At 43.1% G+C, this 12,788-nt stretch overlaps 1 protein-coding gene and 1 long non-coding RNA gene across 3 annotated transcripts in view; one reads left to right on the top strand and one right to left on the bottom strand.

The window, feature by feature from the left end:
- Positions 1 to 12,788, top strand: part of MAOA (monoamine oxidase A) — a 319,927-nt gene that overhangs the window by 175,962 nt on the left and 131,177 nt on the right. The gene's annotated exons all lie outside the window — the stretch shown is intronic.
- Positions 1 to 12,788, bottom strand: part of LOC145536957 (uncharacterized) — a 146,347-nt gene that overhangs the window by 114,779 nt on the left and 18,780 nt on the right. The window contains exon 2 of the long non-coding RNA XR_014076100.1: positions 4,694 to 5,199. This is a non-coding gene — a long non-coding RNA (uncharacterized LOC145536957). The remainder of the gene's footprint in view (positions 1 to 4,693; positions 5,200 to 12,788) is intronic.

Below are 12,788 nucleotides of genomic sequence, written 5' to 3'. Positions count from 1 at the left end.
CTAAGATTTCCCACATGCCACAACAAAGACCTGGCAGAGCCAAATAAATATTAAAATAAAAAAACCTTAGGGAAGGCAAGTGTTCTTGTCTCGCAACATGAATTAGGGAAGTTGTAGTTCCTGCTGAAACAACACATTGTGAAATTGAGATTTTTCAATACTTGCATCCACTAAACAAACTGGAAAATAAGAATTGAATGGATGTCCAATATGACATGCATACTGTCTGACCCAAAGACCACCTAGATTCAACATTGTGACACAAGCTAAGCAGCCTTCACACTGATGTATTTAAACTTTAACTTATCTGTGTTTAAAATGAATTGTCTTATTATTTAATGCATTAAGGTATATAAATCTGGAAAACTCAGCAGTGGCCACAGGACTGGAAAAGGTCAGTTTTCATCCCAATCCCAAAGAAAGGCAATGCCAAAGAATGCTCAAACTACCGCACAATTGCACTCATCTCACATGCTAGTAAAGTAATGCTCAAAATTCTCCAAGCCAGGCTTCAGCAATACATGAACTGTGAGCTTCCAGATGTTCAAGCTGGTTTTAGAAAAGGCAGAGGAACAAGAGATCAAATTGCCAATATCCGCTGGATCATCGAAAAAGCAAGAGAGTTCCAGAAAAACATCTATTTCTGCTTTATTGACTATGCCAAAGCCTTTGACTGTGTGGATCACAATAAACTGTGGAAAATTCTTAAAGAAATGGGAATACCAGAATATCTGACCTGTCTCCTGAGACACCTGTATTCAGGTCAGGAAGCAACAGTTAGAACTGGACATGGAACAACAGACTGGTTCCAAATAGGAAAAGGAGTACGTCAAGGCTGTATATTGTCACCCTGCTTATTTAACTTATATGCAGAGTACATCATGAGAAGTGCTGGGCTGGAGGAAGCACAAGCTAGAATCAAGACTGCTGGGAGAAATATCAATAACCTCAGATATGCGGATGACACCACCCTTATGGCAGAAAGCAAAGAAGAACTAAAGAGACTCTTGATGAAAGTGAAAGAGGAGACTGAAAAAGTTGGCTTAAAGCTCAACGTTCAGAAAACTGAGATCATGGCATCTGGTCCCATCACTTCATGGGAAATAGATGGGGAAACAATGGAAACAGTGTCAGACTTTATTTTTGGGGGCTCCAAAATCACTGCTGATGGTGATTGCAGCCATGAAATTAAAAGACACTTACTCCTTGGAAGGAAGGTTATGACCAAACTAGATAGCATATTTAGAAGCAGAGACATTACTTTGCCAACAAAGGTCCGTCTAGTCAAGGCTATGGTTTTTCCAGTGGTCATGTATGGATGTGAGCATTGGACGGTGAAGAAAGCTGAGCACTGAAGAATTGATGCTTTTGAACTGTGGTGTTGGAGAAGACTCTTGAGAGTCCCTTGGACTGCAAGGAGATCCAACCAGTCCATCCTAAAGGAGATCAGTCCTGGGTGTTCATTGGAAGGACTGATGTTGAAGCTGAAACTCCAATACTTTGGCCACCTCATGCGAAGAGTTGACTCATTGGAAAAGACCCTGATGCTGGGAAGGATTGGGGGCAGGAGGAGAAGGGGACAACAGAGGATGAGATGGCTGGATGGCATTACTGACTAGATGGACATGGGTTTGGGTAAATTCTGGGAGGTGGTGATGGACAGGGAAGCCTGGCGTGCTGTGAGTCTTGGGGTGGCAAAGAGTCGGACACGACTGAGCAACTGAACTGAACTGAACTGAACTGAAGGTATATATTTTTATAATACAAGTTTGCTTTAAAATTGATACCTTGCCAATTATTTACTTTGAAATCCCATGTGTTTTATTTTAGACTTTTATACACATTATTCTGGACTGCCCACAGAGTTCAAACTATAAAAGTAGATCACGGGGAAAAGCACAGAGGCTTTGCAGCAACTGCAGAGAAGAACACGTCTTCCAAAGGACAAGAAAAATCACTGCAGCATTTTTTTAAATGCTGTACTGAAATATATCAATAGTGAGTGACAATGAGCCTCTGGCTCTTTTCTACCTCAATCTAAAGTTCCAAATTGCATACTGTCAATTTGATTGGGAGTAACAAGAAAGATGAAGCCTCTGACTTTTCTATATGAAAAGTCTTTAACCCTTAAAAGAGACCAGCAAATAGATATTTCCAAGATTGCTTGTTTGCAATTATTACAAGCAAATTTGTAAAGTAGACTTTTTTTTCAGGATTGCAAAGGTACCTGTCTGGTTTTTTTCTTTTCTTTGTCCATACCAAGTGGCTTGTGGGATCTTAGTTTCCCAACCAGGGATCAAACCCAGGCCCTGGCAATGAAAGCACTGTCTTAATCACTAGACCTCCAGGGAATTCCAAATATATGTCTTTTAAAAAACTTTATTGAAATACAGTTGATTTACAATGTTGTGTTTATCCTTTTCTATTATGGTTTATCACAGGATATTGAATATAGTCCCCTGTGCTCCACAGCAGTACCTTATATTTTATCTATCCTATATATACTAGTTTGCACCTAAAGCAAATTCTTATATCAGCCCAAAATGGTACTGTCTGCAGAGTTACATTTGATTTTTTTTAGAAAAACTTCCCACCTTTCTATATAGAATTATCACTGTGGGTAGCAGAGTTGATACTAGTTTGTAAATCTTCACTGCTATATTATGGATATAAGAAAGATGGCTTTTTTCAACGAAGTCAGATAGTAGAAATATAAACCAAAGTCCCTGGGATCAAAGGCATCTAACTGTATATTCTTGTTCTAGTTAAAAAAAAAAAAAAAAAACTTATACTGCAAAGCATGGCAACCGTTGGGTCAACCGCTCTGTGCCTAGGTCAGCTAGGACTTACAGGTGGGTTTTTGAGGAAGAACCAGAATCTGGACTCACACACAAGATACATATAAATACTTCAATACACTGAAGAAAAGGCTCATGATCAAATCAACAAGGTCCCCATTCCATGGTCTTGTACACAAAGAGAATCAATTAGTGAAGAATGAAAGTTTATACAGTAGAAAAACTAGATAGTCAGGAAACAAAAAATGGAATAGGAGAGGCTTCCCACTGAGAGGATGATGAGTTCCTTGCTAAATTCCCTGATTCTAATATTATAAATTTTAATGGAAATATTTCTATCCATTTCAATCATTTTAGCACCTGCCATGTGTCAAGGGCTAGACAATGGAGATCCAAAGGTAAATGACTGTTTTTGACCTCAATGAGTTTGTAGTTTATCATTTTGCATATTTAGGCATATCAGACTTGATACATTCAAAACAGAACTCTTCAGGATCCTCATGCAGTATCCTGCCACACACACACACCCCTAGTCTTACTCATCTCAGCTAATGTCACCATCCACCCAATAGTCTGGGAGAAAATTCTGTGCTACCCTTGATTTATCTCACATCCCACAGCCAATTTGTCAACAGTCATGGAAGTTAAAGCTTCAAAGTTTTCAAAATTAGACACTTCTCACCACCTTCCTCAAACCCACCTGCACCACCACCTGCTTGACTCCACTGCTAAGTCCTTTTAACTGATCCTGCTCCATTCTCACCCCTGCACGAGTCAGGGTGACCTATCGACCACATATGTCAAGTATCACGCTGCTACTGTTTCTGCTAAGTCGCTGCAGTCGTGTCCAACTCTGTGCGACCCCATAGACGGCAGCCCACCAGGCTCCTCCGTCCATGGGATTCTCCAGGCAAGAATAATGGAGTGGGTTGCCATTTCCTTCTCCAATGCACGAAAGTGAAAAGTGAAAAGTGAAAGTGAAGTTGCTCAGTCGTGTCTGACTTTTCGCGACCCCATGGACTGCAGCCTACCAGGCTCCTCCGTCCATGGGATTTTCCAGGCAAGAGTACTGGAGTGGGGTGCCATTGCCTTCTCTGGTCAAGTATCATGCCCCTGCTTAAAACCTCCCAATGAGGGACTTCCCAGGCAGTCCAGTGACCAAGGCTCTGTGCCTCCACTGCCATGAGCCCAGGTCCGATTCCTGGTCAGGGAACCAAGATCCCACAAGCCACGCAGCCCCAGTGAGGTGACAATCTATTGATACTTAACAAAAAAAAATCCCAACTGCCAACTCTTTACCATAGTCTGCAAGACTACATAATCCTGTCCCTGTCTGCCTTATATCTTTCTGCTTTCCTCCTTATTCAGGACTCTTCAGCCACACTGGTCACATTTCTGTCTTCCTGCACTTACTGGTAAAAAGAAACTCCCTCCATCCCTCCAGGCATTCATTCTACTACCTCCTTCCCATTCAGGTCTCTACACTACAGAGGCCTCCCTTATAACCTTAACTAAAATAGCTACGCTTGCTGTAGCTACCCCAACCACATAACCCTGTTTTGTCTTTATGGCACTTGGTTCTAAACATTCTGATATACATGCATCATTTCACTAGTACCACTAGTCCTCATTCTAGATCCTGGGGATAAAGTATCAACAGTCTGCCATGTCTTATGACTGCCTGACTCAGTGACAGCCACTGACTGTTCTTTCTGTTAGCTAAAGTTGCCTATAAGTACAGTTATTTGATTTCTGTCTAATATTTGCTTATTCTGTTTCTTAAATGTATTCACTTACCTCTCTTACTCAGCTTGAGACATCTTCCTCTCCACTTTACCTGCTCCTTTCCCCCCTATATGCTCTACTCTCAGAATCAGACATAAGCAGACATTTACCTGATGCTTCCCATACAAAGATAAGCATCTCCTTCTCAGTGCAAACTTTGCCTATTTGCTGTCCTAACAGTACATCCTGCCAACAGTTGTTGTTGGTTTTGTTCAGTTGCTAAGTCGTGTCCAACTCTTTGGACTGCAGCACACCAGGCTTCCCTGTCCTTCACCATCTCCTGGAGTTTGCGCAAACTCATGTTCATTGAATTGGTGATGCCATCCAACCATCTCATCCTCTGTTGTCCCCTTCTCTTCCTGCCTTCAGTCTTTCCCGGCATCAGGGTCTTTTCAAATGAGTCAGTTCTTCGCATCAGGTGGCCAAAGTATTGGAGCTTCAGCATCAGTCCTTCCAACGAGTATTCAGAATTGATTTCCTTTGGGATTGACTGGTTTCATCTCCTTGCAGTCCAAGGGACTCTCAAAGAGTCTTCTCCAGCACCACAGTTTGAAAGCATCAATTCTTCAATGTTCAGCCTTCTTTATGGTCCAACTCTCACATCTGTACATGACTCCTGGAAAAAGCATAGCTTTGAGTACATGGACCTTTGTTGGTGAAGTGATGTCTCTGCTTTTGAATATGCTGTCTAGATTTGTCATAGCTTTTCTTCCAAGGGGCAAGTGTCTTTTAGAGTCTATAATGAATACACTAGGAAGTCTTTCATATATGACAGAAGTCTAACAGACCTCTGGGAGACCTGGACAAGTAAGGAACAAAACTATGACCCCAATTTGTTCTAGAGATGGACACTGGAGTGTCTGTTCCTTTTCAAATTGGGGTCATCTAGTAGGTGAGCAAATCAGAGTTCATCAAAGACTATAGCTTTCAGAACCAGAATTTCCTCTCTCATTGCAAGACCCATTCATTGATCAGTTCAATCAGATTAAACCAACCTCTCAGATTCTAGGGCTCCCAAAGCTGCTGAGGGCAGCTCTGCAACTCAGATGTTGCTGAAAAGAGTAGGACTGCAGAGAAATCACTGAGTCAGAGTTGTAACTGCTCTGATGCTGCAGTGCCTGTGTTGCTATCATCCAAGTCTAATTGCATCAGTCTCATCCACTTGTCCAGCTGTTCTGCTCAGCTACAACCGAATATGGAGCTACAGAATCCAAAATTCATAGGGTACAGAACAGCAACATTTTTTAGGTCCCAGCTTACTAAGGAGGCGGGACATGGGGTAGAGGCACAACTCTAGTCATGACATTTGGTAATCCATAGAGAAATCATCACATTTTCATCACAAGACATGTGCTCCATGCACATACATCCATGATCAATGGCATTGGCCCCATTGTTAAGCCCAGGAAGAGGAACATGGGGGTGAGGGAGGCAATGATCCAGCCCAATGGGCTGCCCAGCCTCTAAGTGAGTAGATTTGAGAATGGCTGGAGATCATTTCTATTCACCCCCACCACCACCACATTACCTGCTTACCTCCACTGAACAGGAGATGGCATCCTGCAGCCAGCTGTGTTCACACTAGCTCCCACAGAGGAGGTGTGCCCTACAGGTGGGCTACTACAGTGTGATGCCCCAGGCTCGGAAAGCCTTTGCCCCTTCTGCTAAGAAGCCCCCTGGGCCAGTAGTAGACACTGAGAAGCAGGCACTTATATTGTATCTCCCATTTCCCATGCTCATTTCATCCCTCTGAGCAGTGTTGCTGAATACACCCATCTCGAGCCCAACATGATGGTCTATTAAAGAGAATCCGCAGATTTGTGAACCAAGCCTTGGTCCAACAGTCCAGTAGAAAATGAAAGCCACCTGTTGATAGGTAACTCCTGCCAGGGATGGGGCAATATCTCACAAGACCACCCTGTGAAACAGACTAGTGTCTTACTTTACTGACTTTACCAAGCCTTTGGCACTAAGATTCTTTAAGCTACAAGCTTCATCAGCATGACCACAAGATCCAGCCACTATTTTTTCAGCTATGCCACCAGACCTATTTATGTATCCCACAATACCTTTCTCCTTATATTCATATTTTAAGTGCTCCATCTCTAAAAATATTTCAAACACAGAGACAAGGGAGTTGCCTCTACGTTTTATATTCCTGCACAACTGACTTAGTTCCCAGCACCCAGTCCATAGCAAAAGGAAACTCCCTTCTAGAAGCTAGACAAAGTTTGCTAATGCTAACTTGCAGCAGGGGTTGTTAATCCATGGTTTGGATAATGGAGAGTTCAACCCCTATCGTGTCACCAAGATCAGAGCATAGCCCACTCACCCTTTGTTTTTGATCCTTCACATGTGAAGGTCACAGGTCTTTATCAAACTATACCTCTGGGATACCCCCAGTCTTGCCAGCTTTCAGGAAGGACTTTTAGCTGTTATTGAAGCAGGAGAAAACAATTTAGTTTGGTCAATGGCTGGATGCCCACCAACAGCAAGGACAAAACCCAAGACTATGCATGGAATTTGGGCAATTCACCTGGGCATTATCTCCTTGAGAACCTGCTTCAGGTAGACACAATCGCTCCAAGGAGCCTGTGTTCACCTCTTCCTTTCACCACACTTGTAATATAGAGATGCCTAGTGATATAATTGACAACCTTTGAGAAACTCTTTGCAACACCTGAATTTGGCTAAGAACCAGCTATGGGAACTTGAAGATCTTTCACCCTTCCAAGCTCTGAACATCTCTGGATTTTGTATGAATTTTCCCAGTGACTGTTGTGTCTACACTAGTGGACATCTTCAAAGAAATGGCATACATCAGACTTAACTCAGGTACCACATTTACTCTATCCACTGCAACCTTGCTTAGTGAAACTTTATGATGTGTGGACTAAACCACTTTATTTTTAGCCCAAGTCACATTTTTGAGGATAAGTTCCAGTCTCTTCAAGTCTGTACCAACAGCTCCTTTCCCATCACTCCCAGGCATCTAAGGTACATCAGTGGAGTTTAAGAGATATATATGCTATTTCATATCCCATGAATAACATCAATGTTGCACCCATACTATAGTCAGCAATTTTCGTTGTTGCTATTTAGTTGTTAAACTGCGTCCAGCTCTTTTGTGACCCCTTGGACTGTAGCCCACCAGGCTCCTCTGTCTATTGGATTTCCCAGGCAAGAATACTGGGGTGAGTTTCCATGATCACCCCCAAAACCATTCCACACAAACTACAGCTTCTACACTTCTGGCATCTATTCCTGAATGCTTACAAAACAGACAATACCTGGAGTATATCACTCCTCCCCAATATCCTAGAAGTCCCCAGCTGCCACCAGTCATTTGACTTACCTCAGTGGGTTCTGTTGTTCAGGACGTCCTGGGTTTGTTTGTTTTTTTAATTAGTTTATTTTCTATTTTTTAACTTTACAATATTGTATTTGTTTTGCCATACATTGACATGAGTCCACCATGGGTGTACATGTGTTCCCCTTCCAGAACACCCCTCCCAGTTGACTTTTTAACTGGCTACTTGCCTTTAAGATTTCTTCAACCATTTTTTTAAACTTTTTATCTTATATTGGAGTAGAGCCAATTAGTAATGTTGTACTATATACACTGTACTATATTTAAAATGGATAACCAACAAGGTCCTACTGTATAGCACATAGAATTCTGCTCATGTTACGTGGCAGCCTGGATGGGAAGGGACTTTGGAGCAGTGGATGCATGTATATGTATGGCTGAGTTGTTTTGCTGTGTACCTGAAACCATCCGTGTTTGACGCAGCACCAGGCACTGCTACTTACTAGTCCAAGCCCCTCTCTGTTTCCAAATAGCACGTGGCCCTCTTTTGGAGCCTCTCTGACCTCTCAGCCACTTTCATATCCATGTATAACCAGCTTGTCCACACCTGTACTTTTCTCTTCCTGGAGGTCCCCCACTGGTTTTACTCCCCAAGGGCTGTCACAACATGGCCACAGTTGAGCTGAGCCTTTGTCCTATTACAGTACACTACTATAGAGCACACTATGTTAGTTGGGTACCTCAGCTAATGGACTTAAGAACAAACTGGACTTACAAACGTGCTCTCAGAACGTAACTCATTCATATGTAGGGGACTTACTGTAGTCTATGTGATGTCTTCCCATCTGGCCCGGTAGTAGAGAATCTGCCTGCCAATGCAGGAGACCTAAAAAACGCGGGTTCGATCCCTGGGTGGGGATGATCTCCTGGAGGAGGGCATGGCAACCCACTCCGGTATTCTTGCCTGGAGAATCCCACAGACAGAGAAGCCTGGCAGGCTACAGTCCATGGAGTCGCAAAAGAGTTCGGCATGACGAGATTCAAAGGCAACTGCAGCCACACAGCGCCCTCACATGGTAAGGAGCAGTCGTGCAACTGGGCAAACTGCAAAGCAAACCCCAACTCAGAGCCCCAGGTACTTCTGACAACAAAACAGGAAATTCTGCAAAATTTTGGAGTCCAGCAGAGTTTATGGACACGGAATGAAACTCACCTGTCCTTTCACAGACTGGGAAACTGAGGAGGAAAGAGAGATGCACACGATAAAGAGAGAAAGAGGCAGAGTCAAGGTCTTTGCAAGTCAAGACCCTTACACCTCAAAGGATATGACTTGACTTAAAACATCTATTTCTGCTTTATTGACTATGCCAAAGCCTTTGACTGTGTGGATCACCATAAACTGTGGAAAATTCTGAAAGAGACGGGAATACCAGACCACCTGACCTGCCTCTTGAGAAACTTGTATGTAGGTCAGGAAGCAACAGTTAGAACTGGACATGGAACAACAGACTGGTTCCAAATAGGAAAAGGAGTACATCAAGGCTGTATATTGTCACCCTGCTTATTTAACTTATATGCAGAGTACATCATGAGAAATGCTGGGCTGGAAGAAGCACAAGCTGGAATCAAGATTGCCAGGAGAAATATCAATAACCTCAGACATGCAGATGACACCACCCTTATGCCAGAAAGTGAAGAGGAACTAAAAGGCCTCTTGATGAAAGTGAAAGAAGAGAGTGAAAAAGTTGGCTTAAAGCTTAACATTCAGAAAACTAAGATCATGGCATCCGGTCCCATCACTTCATGGCAAATAGATGAAGAAACAGTAGAAACAGTAGCTGACTTTATTTTGGGGGGTTCCAAAATCACTGCAGATGGTGATTGCAGCCATGAAATTAAAAGACACTTACTCCTTGGAAGGAAAGCTATGACCAACCTAGACAGCATATTGAAAAGCAGAGACATTACTTTGTCAACAAAGGTCCATCTAGTCAAGGCTATGGTTTCTTCCAGTGGTCATGTATGGATGTGAGAGTTGGACTATAAAGAAAACTGAGCACAGAAGAATTGATGCTTTTGGACTGTGGTGTTGGAGAAGACTCTTGAGAGTCCCTTGGACTGCAAGGAGATCCAAGAAGTCCATCCTAAAGGAGATCAGTCCTGCATATTCATTGGAAGGACTGATGCTGAAGCTGAAACTCCAATAATTTGAGCACCTGATGTGTAGAGCTGACTCATTTGAAAAGACCCTAATGCTGGGAAAGATTGAGGGCAGGAGGAGAAGAGGACAACAGAGGATGAGATGGTTAGATGGCATCACCGTCTCAATGGACATGGGTTTGGGTGGACTCCGGGAGTTGGTGATGAACAGGGAGGCCTGGCGTGCTGCAGTTCATGGGGTCGCAAAGAGTCAGACATGACTGAGCAACTGAACTGGACTGAATGACTTTAGTCAATATTTCTCCACAGCTAACTGCTTAGGTATTTTAGAACAACATGTCTGAGTTTAAGAGGTAGAAGTCACTTGTGGGTAAAAAGCAAAGTCTGAATTAGAGAGACTTCATGAAGAATAAGAAAAGTTGTTAAATTTTCCAGTTCATTTTCCTTACTTGCAGACTTAAGGTGAGAAATCAGGTAGAACAGAGAGGGAAAACCAAGGGGATTTCCCAACGATGAACTTTAGCTTTTTAACATGCACAGACACAGGACACAAGTGATGTCTGGCCAAGGAAGAGACTGTTTGCTCTCAAATCAGGCCAGGCTGCTTTAGTAAGTGCTCTGTGTCACAAGAGAAGTTGTTCCTACAGAGATTAACTCCTTGGATTACCGAAGAGTCTCATCAGGTTGTAGCAAAGACTGAGATGTTTGTTGAAGAACACCATTCTCCAAGAGAAACCTCTATCTAGAAACCAGCATGAAAGTATGTAGGTTCCTTCCTTATTCTCAACTGTAAGATTGAGCTGGTTGTACGTGGGACATAGGGGAGGGAGGATTGGCTGCACACCAGGGGAAAAACTGCTTGCAAAGGACACTGAAGCCTCGCTAAGCCACATTTTGGCCAAAATCTTGGCCATTGGCAACTTACAAAACCATTCCAAACAGCCAAAAATCTGACAGGCTCACCTCTCTTTCCTTCAGAAGGAGTCTTGCCCTGGTGCTTTTTGAGCAAACCATTATTTCCTAGAAAACCACTCACCCATTGGCTGTCTACTTTGATTCGTGGTGTGTGCTCAGTCACTCAGTTGTGTACAACCCAGGGATCTTCCCAACCCAGGGATCGAACTCAAGTCTTTCACATCTCCTGCATTGGCAGGTAGATTCTTTACCACTAGCGCCACCTGGGAAGCCCTGAATTAGGGCTTGCAGGTGGGGGGGGTGATTAGCAATATCCTTGGCAACGCTCTCCTGCTGAGGATTCATAATAATAGTCTAACAAGAGGAATCCTGTGAAAGACCTTACCAGGTATTTTATTAGGTGGGAGTATCATCTGCTAGATGGTTTTTTAAGCTAATTGCTTCCTTAAGACAGCAGATTATTTACCTTCTCTTTGTTGTAGGGTTCTTGATGCAAGTTTGGGACATATTAAAGCTAACATTCTCTGTTCCCCTTCCTCAATATATTCTGTCATTTTTCTTAGTAGTTAAAGGAATTTTAAAGCTTCTTGGTTAAGCTGTATTTATTTGCCAGCTCCATTACTAAGCTGTACAACTGCACAGTGAGAGTTTTTCACTGGAAAGGTAAATCACTCAGACTAAATCAATCAACTGTTTGTTCTCAATTTTTAACAACTTTATATCCTTCTTTGGATATCCTATCCATCAGATATATATATAGACAAAAGGAAGGTAATATGAAGATTGTTGAATAGTAAAAGAGGGGGGGTGGCTAGCAAATGTTTTGTATCATTCACCATAAGATGCAAGGAACGCCAGGAAAATAATGCTGAATGAGACAAGTACCCTGCCTTCATGGAGTTTACATGGTTGTAGGAGAGAGAGAGAAAAACTAATTAAATGTAGGAATCAACAGGGATTCCCTGGTAGCTCAGACGATAAAGAATCTGCCTGTGATGCGAGAGACCCAGGTTCAATCCCTGGGTCAGAAAGATCCCCTGGAGAAGGGAATGGCTACCTACTGCAGTATTCTTGCCAGGAGAATTCCATGGACAGAGGAGCCTAGCAGGTTACCATCCATGGGGTCTCAAAGAGTCAGACATGACTGAGCAACTAACACTTTCACTTTCAGGCATCAACCAAATAATAGGACTTCCCTGGTGGCTCAGATGGTAAAGCATCTGCCTACAATGTGGGAGACCCGGGTTCAATCCCTGGGTCAGGAAGATCTCCTGGAGAAGGAAATGGCAGCCCACTCCAGTATTCTTGCCTGGAAAATCCCATGGAAGGAGAAGCCTAGTAGGCTACAGTCCATGGGGTCTCAAAGAGTCAGACACGACTGAGCGACTTCACTTCACTTCACTTCACTTCATAGATACTATACAGGAGAGAAATAAGGGACTGATAGAGAGAAGGTAGAAGGAAAGGGAAATCTACCTTAAAATGGGCTGTCAGAGGAGGCTTCTCTGGGAAAATGACATTTGAGCTGAGATCTTAAGTTAGAAGGAAGCGACTTCCACAAAGATCAACTATCAGGGACTTCCCTGGTGCTCCAGTGGCTAAGACTCCATGCTCCCAGTACAGGGGACCCAAATTCAATCCCTGGTCAGGGAACTAGATCCCACATGCTGCAACCAAGAGTTCTCATTGCTCAACTAAAAATCAAAGACCAGCATGCCACACCCCAGAGCAGCCCAAAAAAAAAAAAATATCAAAGATTGGGGAAGAACATGGCAGCAGCTTATGTAAATCTCCCCCTGGGGGCAGGGAAGGGAGGGGAA

Source organism: Giraffa tippelskirchi, chromosome X, assembly GCF_054371585.1.
Source record: "Giraffa tippelskirchi isolate mGirTip1 chromosome X, T2T-mGirTip1v1.2.pri, whole genome shotgun sequence".
NCBI lineage: Eukaryota > Metazoa > Chordata > Mammalia > Artiodactyla > Giraffidae > Giraffa > Giraffa tippelskirchi.
The sequence above is the reverse complement of the archived record's forward strand: the minus strand, read 5'-3'. Positions and strand labels throughout refer to the sequence as shown.